The sequence below is a fragment of the Choloepus didactylus genome, assembly GCF_015220235.1.
Source record: "Choloepus didactylus isolate mChoDid1 chromosome 23 unlocalized genomic scaffold, mChoDid1.pri SUPER_23_unloc3, whole genome shotgun sequence".
NCBI classification, from domain to species: Eukaryota; Metazoa; Chordata; class Mammalia; order Pilosa; family Megalonychidae; genus Choloepus; species Choloepus didactylus.
Genome location: NW_023637597.1, coordinates 709,647 through 720,582, shown reverse-complemented (window position 1 = coordinate 720,582; position 10,936 = coordinate 709,647). Strand labels below are relative to the sequence as shown.

Genomic DNA, 10,936 nt, shown 5'->3' with positions numbered 1-10,936 from the left:
CCCTGGCAACATCTAACCTGTTCCCATCCCTGCTGTTCTGGATTCATGAGAATATAATATAGAAATAGAGAGAGACAGTCACCCACTCCCCAGGCCCAGCAGCACTGGAATCATGAGGCAGCTGCATCCCCTGGAGGAATAAGAAGAAAGCACAGAAAGCTTTTCATCGTCCAGGACAACAGACAGCAGGTGCCAGCCTTGGAGGAGAGAAAACAGTTTTTGTCTCACTTCCCCACCCATCAGTTTCACTGTGTAATACCCACCGCTATAGCCTACACCACAGAAATAGCCTCATCCTCAGGCTGGATGTTGCTGATGGTTAAGTAGTGGTCGACCCCAGAGGTGGAGCCCAAGAAGCAATCAGGGATCCCATCACCCTTGGATCCAGACATTCCACTACTTCCTACTCTCATCACATACTAGGGACCCCTTCCATGGCCTCTGCTGGAACCACTCAACATAGTAGCTGCTGTGCTCATTGCTCAGGGTGCAGGTGAACTTGACCGAGGCTCCCAGGGAGGCAGATGCAGAGGGCGGCTGTGTCAGCACTGGGTTGGACAGGGACCCTGCAAGCACAGACACCCATTAGGGCCTGGAGGAAGCACAGGAGGGAAGGACATTTCTGACATGGGGTTGGGATCCTCCGATCTCCCTCAACATCAGGACACTGAGGTGGGTCCTGAACTGTGCAGTGAACAAGTAGGGTGAGGAGGCTGAGTGGTGTCCAGGCCATGGTGCAGACCCCAGAGCTCTGCTAAGGCAGACATGCCTCAGGCCTCTCTTATCTCCTCAGTCCCCAGGGGAGAGGGGCTTGCATCCAAATAGGCTCCTCTTCCCCTGGCCAGCCGACCCTTCTCTGTGCCCCATATATGGCCCCAGGGGCTGGTGTCATTGCTGCAAGGGCAGGGCCTGGGCTGGGCCTGGCTGTGTCTCCCAGGGGCCCAGAGAGGACCCAGCTGTGGGGCCCAGTGAGCACTAAGCATGGCAGGGAGGCAGGGTCTGGTGCCCTAGCTGAGAGCTGCAGACCCTCAGGGCAGTCCCAGAGCACCCACTGCTGCCCAGGCCCAGCTCTGTGTTCAATGACCAGATGAAGGGTGACCCTGACAGAGGCTCCTGCCTCCTCCATGGGTCCTGACCCCTGCCCAGGGCAGAGTGAGGCTCACCCTTCAGGTGGCCACTTCCTTACCCCTCCGAGACTTTAGATATTTGGGGCCTCCTCATTATGATTCAGATACCAAATGATATCTCTGTATAAGCAGTTCTCAGGGGAAGGATCATTTCATGCACAGACTGTACAGGAAATAAAAACATCCATTGGCTAACAAGGGCAGAGGTTCCATGAACTCACTTCCAGGCTACTGAGGAAGCTGGGTTTCTAATGCTCATGGATCCCTCACTCAGTGGAGAAAGTGGTGAGTGTTTGGGAGGATATATTAGCAGGCTTGAGTTGTTTACTGAATTCCTAACAAAATGAGAACCCTGGGAAGTAAAGAAGTAAAGTGGGCATGAATACAGAGAAGCAGCTGACTTGGGGCTTCTTAAGAAGACTGTTTTGGGAGGTCAAGGAAGAGGAAGTGTTATTAGTTTTAGCTTCCCTGGAAAGATCTGGAAAAATGCCAGTGACTTTTCTGATATTAAGACTGTAGTAATTAACAGGGATGGTCATAGGGGAGAAGAAGGAGTGGAAAGAAAGGGAGAAAGGCCCCAGAATTTAACAGGGTAGTCTTGAATCAAAGACAGGAGGGGCGGGGAGGGTGGCTGTGCTTTGGAAGACTGGAGAGGAAGCCAACAGGGAGACTGGGCAGGAGGGCTGGAGATTTGCCCTTTGTTGTTTCTGTTTCTGTGTTTAGAGGAAGAGGAGCCTTTCCAACAACTTCTCCTTTGCAGTTGCCCTCAATAGTGCCCTCAATTTCAGGCATAGAATGTGGGTTTCTTCTTATCCAAACACATAATTTATATTGGTTTCTGGTCTGACTCCTTATATTCCATTCCCATGGACTTATTATGAAAACACATATTCAGGGCTCTTTTCAGAAATAAGGACTCTCAGAACCCACTCCAGGGCCACTGAATCAGAATCTACATTTTACCATCTCCAGTTGGTTCCCACACACATTGCACTCTGAGAAGCCCTGGGCTCATGCAAGCCCTGGTGGGCTTGGTTAGGGATTGGTGCTCACAACTCAGTCTATTCAGCCTCCAGCCCACTCATTTGGCAAAATAACTTTCTGCTTCCCATCCTGTGCAGTGTACACCAGGGACAGTGAGCCCCATTTCCCTGTGACCCCACACAATGCACAGAAATTTGCATAAGGGTTTTAATAACAAGGTGATCATCAACTGTTTATTTGTATAGTAAAAAATTTGAATTGATCAAATGCTGTAACATGAAAATAACACTTACAATCAAAATAATATTAAGCAATCCCTAAATAACTGTGTACTTTTTAAAACACAGGAAATTAGTTATAATAACCTTAAATCTTTAATAACAAAATAGGTACATAAAAGGTGTAATATAAGCATACTGTCTGATGATAATTTTGGAATAATTGAGAATAAACACTAAATCAATGCATGTCTGTAATTAATATATTTATACTACTTCATTGGGAAGAACAATTTCTAAAATAATTTCATAGTTTTTGATGTTTATTTTATGCATTGAAGTGCATTGCTTGTTTCAAAATACAACATAATAAAAAAAGGTCGGAGATGTACAAATGAGCGTCTCTTCCCTCTGCTTGAAGTCAGCAAAGTGAGATGTTGGAGGACAATCCTTTCAGTTCCTGTTCCACGTGGATTTCAGTATCATTGGATTCTGACATTGCTAGACCAGGTGATCCTAAATCACTGATGGATATTCTCACTTTTATGGCTCAAAAAGAGATAGGAGTCAAGTCAGCCCCTTCCCTTCATCTTTCTCTCTATAGATGGTCAAAAATTAAGTGGCTCTGAGAGCTGTGGTTCTGATGACACATGAGCAGAACACATGATCATGACACATGATCATATTTGCATCCAGGCTCAGCCCAGAGCAGGTGTCTGTCTTGCTTCCCCATGTGGGTCTCTCTGTATGCTGAGCTCCACTGTAAACCAGCTGGCAGTGGTGCTCAGCCTCCTCCTCAGGCTGGGCCCCAAGAGGGTGAGGGCAACTTTGTCCCAAGAAGTGAGCCAGAAAACCAGGCCAGGATCCATGGGTGTTTGTTGCTTGTGTCATAAATCAGTGTCCTGGAGGCCTGGCCAAGCTTCTGCTGGAACCAGTAGGGTTTTAATAATTAGATGGGAACATGGTCAGTGAGGGCTCCTGAGTCACCAGAGCCTGAGAACTGGCTCCTGAAATGAAAAAGACACTTGTGAACCATGAGAAAAGAAAGCAGAGGTTTCTCTTCAAAGGCTGGTCTCTGAAACCTCATGAACCTGGGTAGTGACTGAGGAGGGGGTGGGGAGTCCAGGCCATGGAGCAGATGCTCCCAGGACCCCCTGGACCCACTTCTGGGGCTGGACCCTCTGAGAGCTCTTTTATCTCCTCCTCAGCTCCCTGGGGGAAGGTTGTATGTTTGCAATTTGCACAGTGAGCCCTTTACCACCCAATTCTGGGCCCTCGGCCCTGAAATCAGCTCCAATGTCTGGGGGAGGCCTGTGGTGGCTGAGAGCTCTGGGTTAGTCCCCTGGGAGGAAGCAGGTGCCGGAACATTTTACATGGGCCAGTGAACTGGAATCCAGGGGCCTAAAATTTGAACCACTTTCATCTCCTTCTGGCTGCTGAGAGGATCTACAGCACCCCCTGGTGGCTGCTTTGGCTGAGCATGTGTGGTTCCCTCTCATTCATTGAACAAATGGCTGTTGTTTTTATCTTTCTGACACATCCAATGTATTTCCCAGGTAAATCCATATCATGGCTTCTCTCTGCTTTGCTCACTCCTATCTGTACTTTTTTCTGTGGTTAATGTTGAAAATCCACCCCAGAAACAACATTTCAATTTCAGGGTTAACTGGTCTTCATTATTACTCTGAAACTTTTGACTAAAGAAATTATACTTACTATAATTTATTATATTAAGAGATCTAACATTGTTAAGTTTATTTTTTGAACCTCAAGTTGCATAAACAGCTGATTTTTGGTGAAATGTATTTAGTAATGCGTGTTAGAAAAGTTTACATGGAAAATTCAAGGGTACAGCTTTAAGACTGAGTATTCCAGGATTTGCTAACAGCTCTGAGTCAGGCCAGCACAGCACTGGGCTCTGTGGACCATTTAAGAGCCGAGAAGCACAAAGTGCCTCTGTGCTGACTGAGGACAGCAGCATCTCCTGGTCCTGCTCCTGGTGCTGGCGGGAGACCACAGAGCTGTTTGTTTTTTTTTTTTTTCCTTACAGATTTTTATTTATATATTTATTTATTTTGTGCTAGATGTAGCCTTTGCCAGGACATTAAAAAGCTACTTCCCCACAACACTGCCATCTTGAGGGGAAAAAAAAGAGTTGATTCCATTCCCCCTTTCATGGAGCCATCACTGGTTTGTGGTTGCCTCACTTTATGTGTTATAAGCCTAAGGAGACTTTCAATGGAGTCACTGGTACCAAGTATTATGTATTAGTATTAGTACATGTTATGATACCCTATAAAGATGCTTCCATCTTATCAGAACACAGCATCTGGATTAGGTCTGTATTTCCTATTCTATTTTCCAGCTCTGTTATAAAATAAAATTTCTTCTCTGGACTTTGGTGTGGATTTTACAGATGCTCCTTGTTCAACTTGGGATCTCTTGGAAAGAACAGTTCTTGTTTAACTACAGAAGGTCACTGCTGTACCTTAGTGTGATGGGGACATTGGCTTTCCATTTGGGGAGAAAGGAGGGAGACAGGGTGGGAGAGGAGAAAAAGAGAGATTGTGAGGCCAGAGCTCAGGCAGGGCTGTTCTCTTCCTCCCACCTGCTGTCTGCATGTCAGTCATTATTTTACTGTTCACTACTGTTGAGCAGAACCAAAAGTCCAGATCTGTTGGGTGTAGTAGGTTCTTCCAAATGTCTTCATCCATGTTTAAACTTGCCCCACTTTTCCATGAGCAAGAAAACATAAATACGAAGCTGTGAGATTATTAAATATGAACATTAGACAGACCAAAGCATCTGCGTTTCCAACAAAAATTTTATTTTCTGCCAAAGTCCCAGGCCAGGGCTTGGTCTTTAGTTGATGTTTAACAATGAAAGTGACAGGACCTGTTTTGGTGGTAACTGTGAAGGCAGGGAACATGGCTAATGCCCTGGTAATTAAAATATTTCATTTTGAGCTGTTATGAAGGGTCAAACCATTAGAAATTTTGACCTCGACTTCAGAGTTTGGAAAAAGGAAGTATATAGGAAAATCCTTCAGGTTCTGTGGCCTTGATTCAGCGATATGCAGGCAGGGGTGGTGGTGGGATAGTGGTGATGGTGCTGTGGTTGGGAAATACTCAAGACTGAGTTTATTACAACCTTAAGAATTAGGTCAAAGATGACTTATAATGAGTATACTTGCTCCATTCACCACCCTCCTCCTCCCCCATCCAAAATGGCAAGCTCAAGCCACAGCGGGCTGTGCATTTCGCCAACTCTCCCTTTTCCAGAAGGCCCAAGAGCCCAGATGGGGCCCAGAACATGGCCGAGTTATGAGAGAGGGAGCGAAGGAGGGAAGAGGCAGCGGCTGCAGCAAAGAGCTCCCTTTCGCGGCTTCGCACTCCGCTGGCCCATCAGTGAGCCACCCCCTCCCCATCTTCTCCCAAGCCTGGGGCAGTGGGGCAGACCGGTGAGTGCAGGTGCCTAGGAGCTCCAGCAGCACGGCCGCGTGCCCGCTCTGGTCCTTGCGCCGCTTCTCCATGATCAGGTCTTCCAGGTTCTGGAACTGCAGTGTGTGGCTGCGCTGCTCCCAGAGCTGGATCTGGATCTGCACCTGGTAGGGCTGCTTGCAGATGTGCAGCTCACTGCTGATCTTGAGCTCCTTCTTGCCTTAGCGGCACCAGGCAGAGAAGCTCTCAGAAATGCGGCAACTCAGCCCGCGATCCTTGGCGCGCTCTTGACCCGGCACGTTGCGCACCGCGGCTGGGGCTCAGCGGCTTGTCGTGGTGCAGCTCCCTGACCACCGGGCAGCGCCGTCCCTGGTTCGCGTCCCTCAGGAAGCTGTTGCTCACCTCCAGCCGGTGCAGACGCACCACGTGGAAGATGCCCACGTACACGGCCCAGTGCGGGTCCTGCGTGGGGGACACGAACTCCACCCGGTCGCCTGGCTTGCACTTGTGGAGCAGGTTCTCGGGCGATTAGGTGCTCAGCGCCAGCGAGCGGGCCCGAAGCGCTTCTGGTGGATGCACTCGTTGCGGCAGGACACGGAACACGCCTCTCCATGTACCCGCGGATGGCACGGCTGCAGCGGGGCAGCGGCGGCGGGTCCCCACTGTCGAGCAAGCCGTCCGCGCCATTCCGCCCCAGTGGCGGCCGCTGTGGCTCCACGTCCTCCTCGTCATTAGAAAAGATGTCAGAGACGCCCATGCATTGCCCGTCATCCAGGCCCACGCCAGCATTGTTTTATTTTTGAATCTTAAACATTCCAAATAATGAATAACAGAACATTCCAGCTGTTCAGAAACACAGAATAAAGTATACCCACCACCCAGGCTTAAAAGATGTAACCAATCTCAAACGTGTTTTTCCCTCAAATGTGCTGCTCATCTTCTTCTTTTTAAGATAAATGCTTTTTATTTTTGCTAAACTATTTCTAACAAATTACAAAAGGCATGACATCTCATTCCTAAATACTTCATGGAAATGTGACTATCTTAAAAAGTAAGAATACTCCCTATTTAACCATAAAACCATTATCACACTTAATGAAACTTACAGTAAACCCCTAATACCATCTAATAAACAATCCATATTCATATTTCCCTTACAACCCCTCAAGTGTCTTTTATAGATGGTTTATTCCTTCTAGGAATCCATCACAGAACTTGGCTTAATGTCTCAAGTACCTTTTCATCTAGGATAGTCCTCTCTTCCTATTGATTCTATAATGTACCAAAAACAAAACAAAAGACTTGGGATTGCATGATTATTTCATTTCCTTATCTGCTGTCTTATCTCTTCTTCTTTCTTGTCTTCCTTGCTTTTCAAACTTTTTAAAAAAAATTCCATTCCTTTTTCCATTAATTAGGAAGTTATTCCTTTCCTGTGTATCCTAGAAATTACAACATGTACCCAGGGCTTCTTAATATTTAGCTTTACTCTCCTCCCGACAATGCAAGAAACTTAGAACACTTTAATTCACTTTCTTCCTTTCAAATTATGTTTTCTTGTATATTTTAATTTTATGTATGAAAAGTTTAAGTCCACAAGTCATTTTTATTCCTTTCTTTTACCAAAGTTTACATAAATGTACTTCAGCATGTTGTTTCTTTCCTTCCTGCATCTCTAACCTTCCACATGGATAAATTTTTTTTCTGCCTACAGAAAACTCTGAATTTGCTTAGGCATATTTAGATTATCAGTTTTACTTTGTCAAAAAAAATCTTTATTTAGTTCTTATTCTTGAAGATTATTTTCAATAAGTAGAGAATTCTATTGCCAACTACCTTCTTTCAGCACCTCTATTTTCCAGCTTCAAATGTTGAGAAGTCAACTGTCATTCTGTCACCCCCTCTGAGGGTACCCTGACTTTTTTCTCTGACTGCTTTTAAGATATTCTGTCTCTGCTATGATATGTCTTCATCTTTTTTTCTTTCCATAGATCCTGCTTCAGTCTTGTTGGACTTCTTGACTGTGGTTTCATTTTAGTCAATTCTTGGAAAATTCTCAGCCATTTTTTTTTTCAAACATTCCTTATGCTCCACTCCCTTTTCTCCCAATTCTGGGAATCCAATTATTATTGAATCCTCTAAGTTTCAGAACTTCTTATCCATATTTTCCATCTTTTGATTTCCTCTTGCTTTGATCTAGATAAGTTTTCCAAACTATTGTCCAGTTCACAAAGTCTCTCTTCAGTCACACTTAATCTGCTGTTAAAACCATTCATTTAATTTTCAATATTGCATTTTTCAGTTACATGATTTCTTTCTTTCTTTTCTTTTTTTTTTTTTGGCAAATGTGCAATATTGCTATAGTTTCCAGTTCATTGCTGGAACTACAGTTCCTTGTATTAAGCACAATTGTTTTATGATCTGTGATTCATCCAATATCTGGAGAGTCTACGGGTCAGTTTCTGTGACTTTTGTTAATGTTTCTTATTCTCATGTACTTCCTCTTTTTTTTTTACAGGACATTTTATTTTGAAAATTACTTATAGAAACAATTTAAGGCCAAGATGATGTAATCCCTTTTAAAAGAGTAGTTTTGCTTTCTTCTGCCAGGTTCCAGAGACCACTGGCAATTTAGGGCCAAGGCTTGACATTGTCTGGTCCACCCAAATGATCAGCTATTGCACAGTCTCTCACTCACTCCAAATGTACAGCTTTCAACATCCCCTGCCCACAGCAGGTGTTGTTGTTGTTGATGATGTTGTTTTTACCAGAGTTACCATCCTTGGCAGCATCAGACTCTGATTCTTTTTAATCCAGTTCAAGGATTGACTCTATCTCTCAGCTACCTCCTCTGGAGCCTGCAAACACCTTTAGGGCAGAAGTGTCTCCAGCTTACTCTTCTGAGCCCTAATCCTTTCCTGGATCTTGGTGAAGTAATTCTTAACTATCACATAAATTCTTTGATGTTTTAAAGATACTTTTTGTATTTTGTTCAGCTTTTTAACTTGTTTTCAGCAGGAAGATTGATTCAATTACCCAGCCCAACAGAAGCATCAATATTGCTTTTTTACATCATTTTGTATACAATTAATACCAAAACTGCTTTTCTCAGGGTCAACAAGGACTTACATATGCCTAAACACCATGGTTATTTTTCAGTCCTCATTGTGCATATGCTACATCAGCACCATTTGACACAAATGAGCACTCTCTGCTCCCTCAAATATTTTCTTCACTTAGCTTCGATGATACCACAGTCACTCAGTTTCCTCCACCACCCGGGCTCCTCTTTCTCAGACTCTTCTAACACCTCCTCCTCATCTCCCTAAACTCTGAATATTGAACTGCTCTCAGGTCTATATCTTTAACCTCCTTCTCTATCTATACTCATTCTCTAGATGCTCTTATCCAATAGCATAGCCTTAAATACTATCTATAAGCTGATGATTCCCAAACTTTTATTCTCTACAACCCAGACCTCATCGTGACATTCCAGACCTGTATAACTAACTGGAAACTTGACATTCTACTTGAATATTTTATAGGCATTGCCATCACTAACCTGTCCAGATGAAACTCCTGATATCATTCCACCCCATTAGCATAGCTCCTCCCATAGTCTTATCTCCAGGTTAATGGAAACTCAATTCTTCTGAGCACTATGGCCAAAACCTCCATGTCATCCTTGACACCACTCCTTCCCACCCTACATTTGTCAGTCACAAGTATTGTCACTTCTACTCTCAAAATATATCCAGAATCCTACCAATTTTCCCCACCATTATCACTACCCTGGTCCAGGCCACCACTTCTTACCTGGTCACTGCAGCAGCCTCTTACCTTGTGTTTTGCTTCTGCCCTGAAGCAGTCTACTCTCAGCACAGCAACCAGAGAGAGCCTATCAACACCTAAGTCAGGTCATGCAACCCCTCAGCTCAAAAGCCTCCAATGACTTCTGACCAGTTGAAGTCCTTCCTATGACCCAAAATGTCCACATGATCTGTCCCCACACAGCCTCTCTGAACTTATCCCAAGATATTTTAGTAATGGAATTCTCCATAACAGAGGACCTCAAAATTTGGCAGCTTCAAACAACTGTAATGTTATCTCTCATGGTTTCTGCTGGTCAAGAATTTGAGAAGGGCTCAGTAGGTAGCTCTAACTCATAGTCTTTCAGAGGTTGTAGTCAAGAGGTCAGGAGGGGCTGCAGTCATCTGAGGGCCTGACTGGAGCCTAAGGGTCCACTTCCAAGGTGGCTCACTCACAGGACTGACAGGTGGGTACTGGCTGTAGCCTAGGGACCCCTCTGCAGGCTGAGTGTCCTCACAGCACAGTCCCTGGCTTTCCCCAGAGCAAGGAATCCCAGAGACCAAGGTAGAAGGCGCATCACCTCTCATGATACTGTAGCTTCAGAAGTCACACATCATCACTTCTGCCTTATTCTTTGATCACACCAGGCCAGCACTGATTCACTGTGAGAGGGTGTACAGAAAAGGGTGAAGACCAGAAGGCAAGAATCATTGGGACATCCTGGAGGCTGCCTCATAGTTCAATAGGCAAGGCCTGGTCCCACCCCATGGTGTGCACATTTACTGCTTCTTCCTGCCTAAATGCTCTTTCCTTCAAATATCCACATGGCTGGCTTGCTCAGTTCCTTTTGCTCTTTTTTCTCAAATAATATATTTTCAGTGAGGCCTTCCTGACCCCCTATTTAAATTTTAAACCCATTTGTCTTCTATTTCACACCCTCTTCCCTACTTTATTCCTTCTCCTTAGCATTTATCACTAACACATTTAAAGTTATTTAGTTTATTGTCTGTCTTCACATCCTTATTGCAAGCTTCATGTGGGGAAGAATTTTTCTTGTTTCTTCTCACTAGTGTATCTCAGCACCTAGAACAGTACCTGGCATGTAAGAGATAATCAATAAACATTGGTTGAATGAATCATCAAATCTATGCCTTTCTTTCTAATTTCATCCACTCATAGGATTATAAAGTTCTTCACTATCCCAAGTTTCAATGTCCATTTTTAAATTTAATATAATACATTTACATAATTATATAATCCTGAATAGTTTCTCTGAAGGCTCGGTGTCTTAAGGGTCACTTGTTCCATGAAACTTTTTTAAGGTTACCATTATCAAAATAACCTTGTACAGTCTTAT

General features: G+C 44.4%; 1 pseudogene; it reads right to left on the bottom strand.

Moving 5' to 3' along the window:
- Positions 1–5,564: 5,564 nt before the first annotated feature.
- Positions 5,565–6,559, bottom strand: LOC119525022 (annotated as a pseudogene).
- Between the last annotated feature and the right edge of the window lie 4,377 nt (positions 6,560–10,936).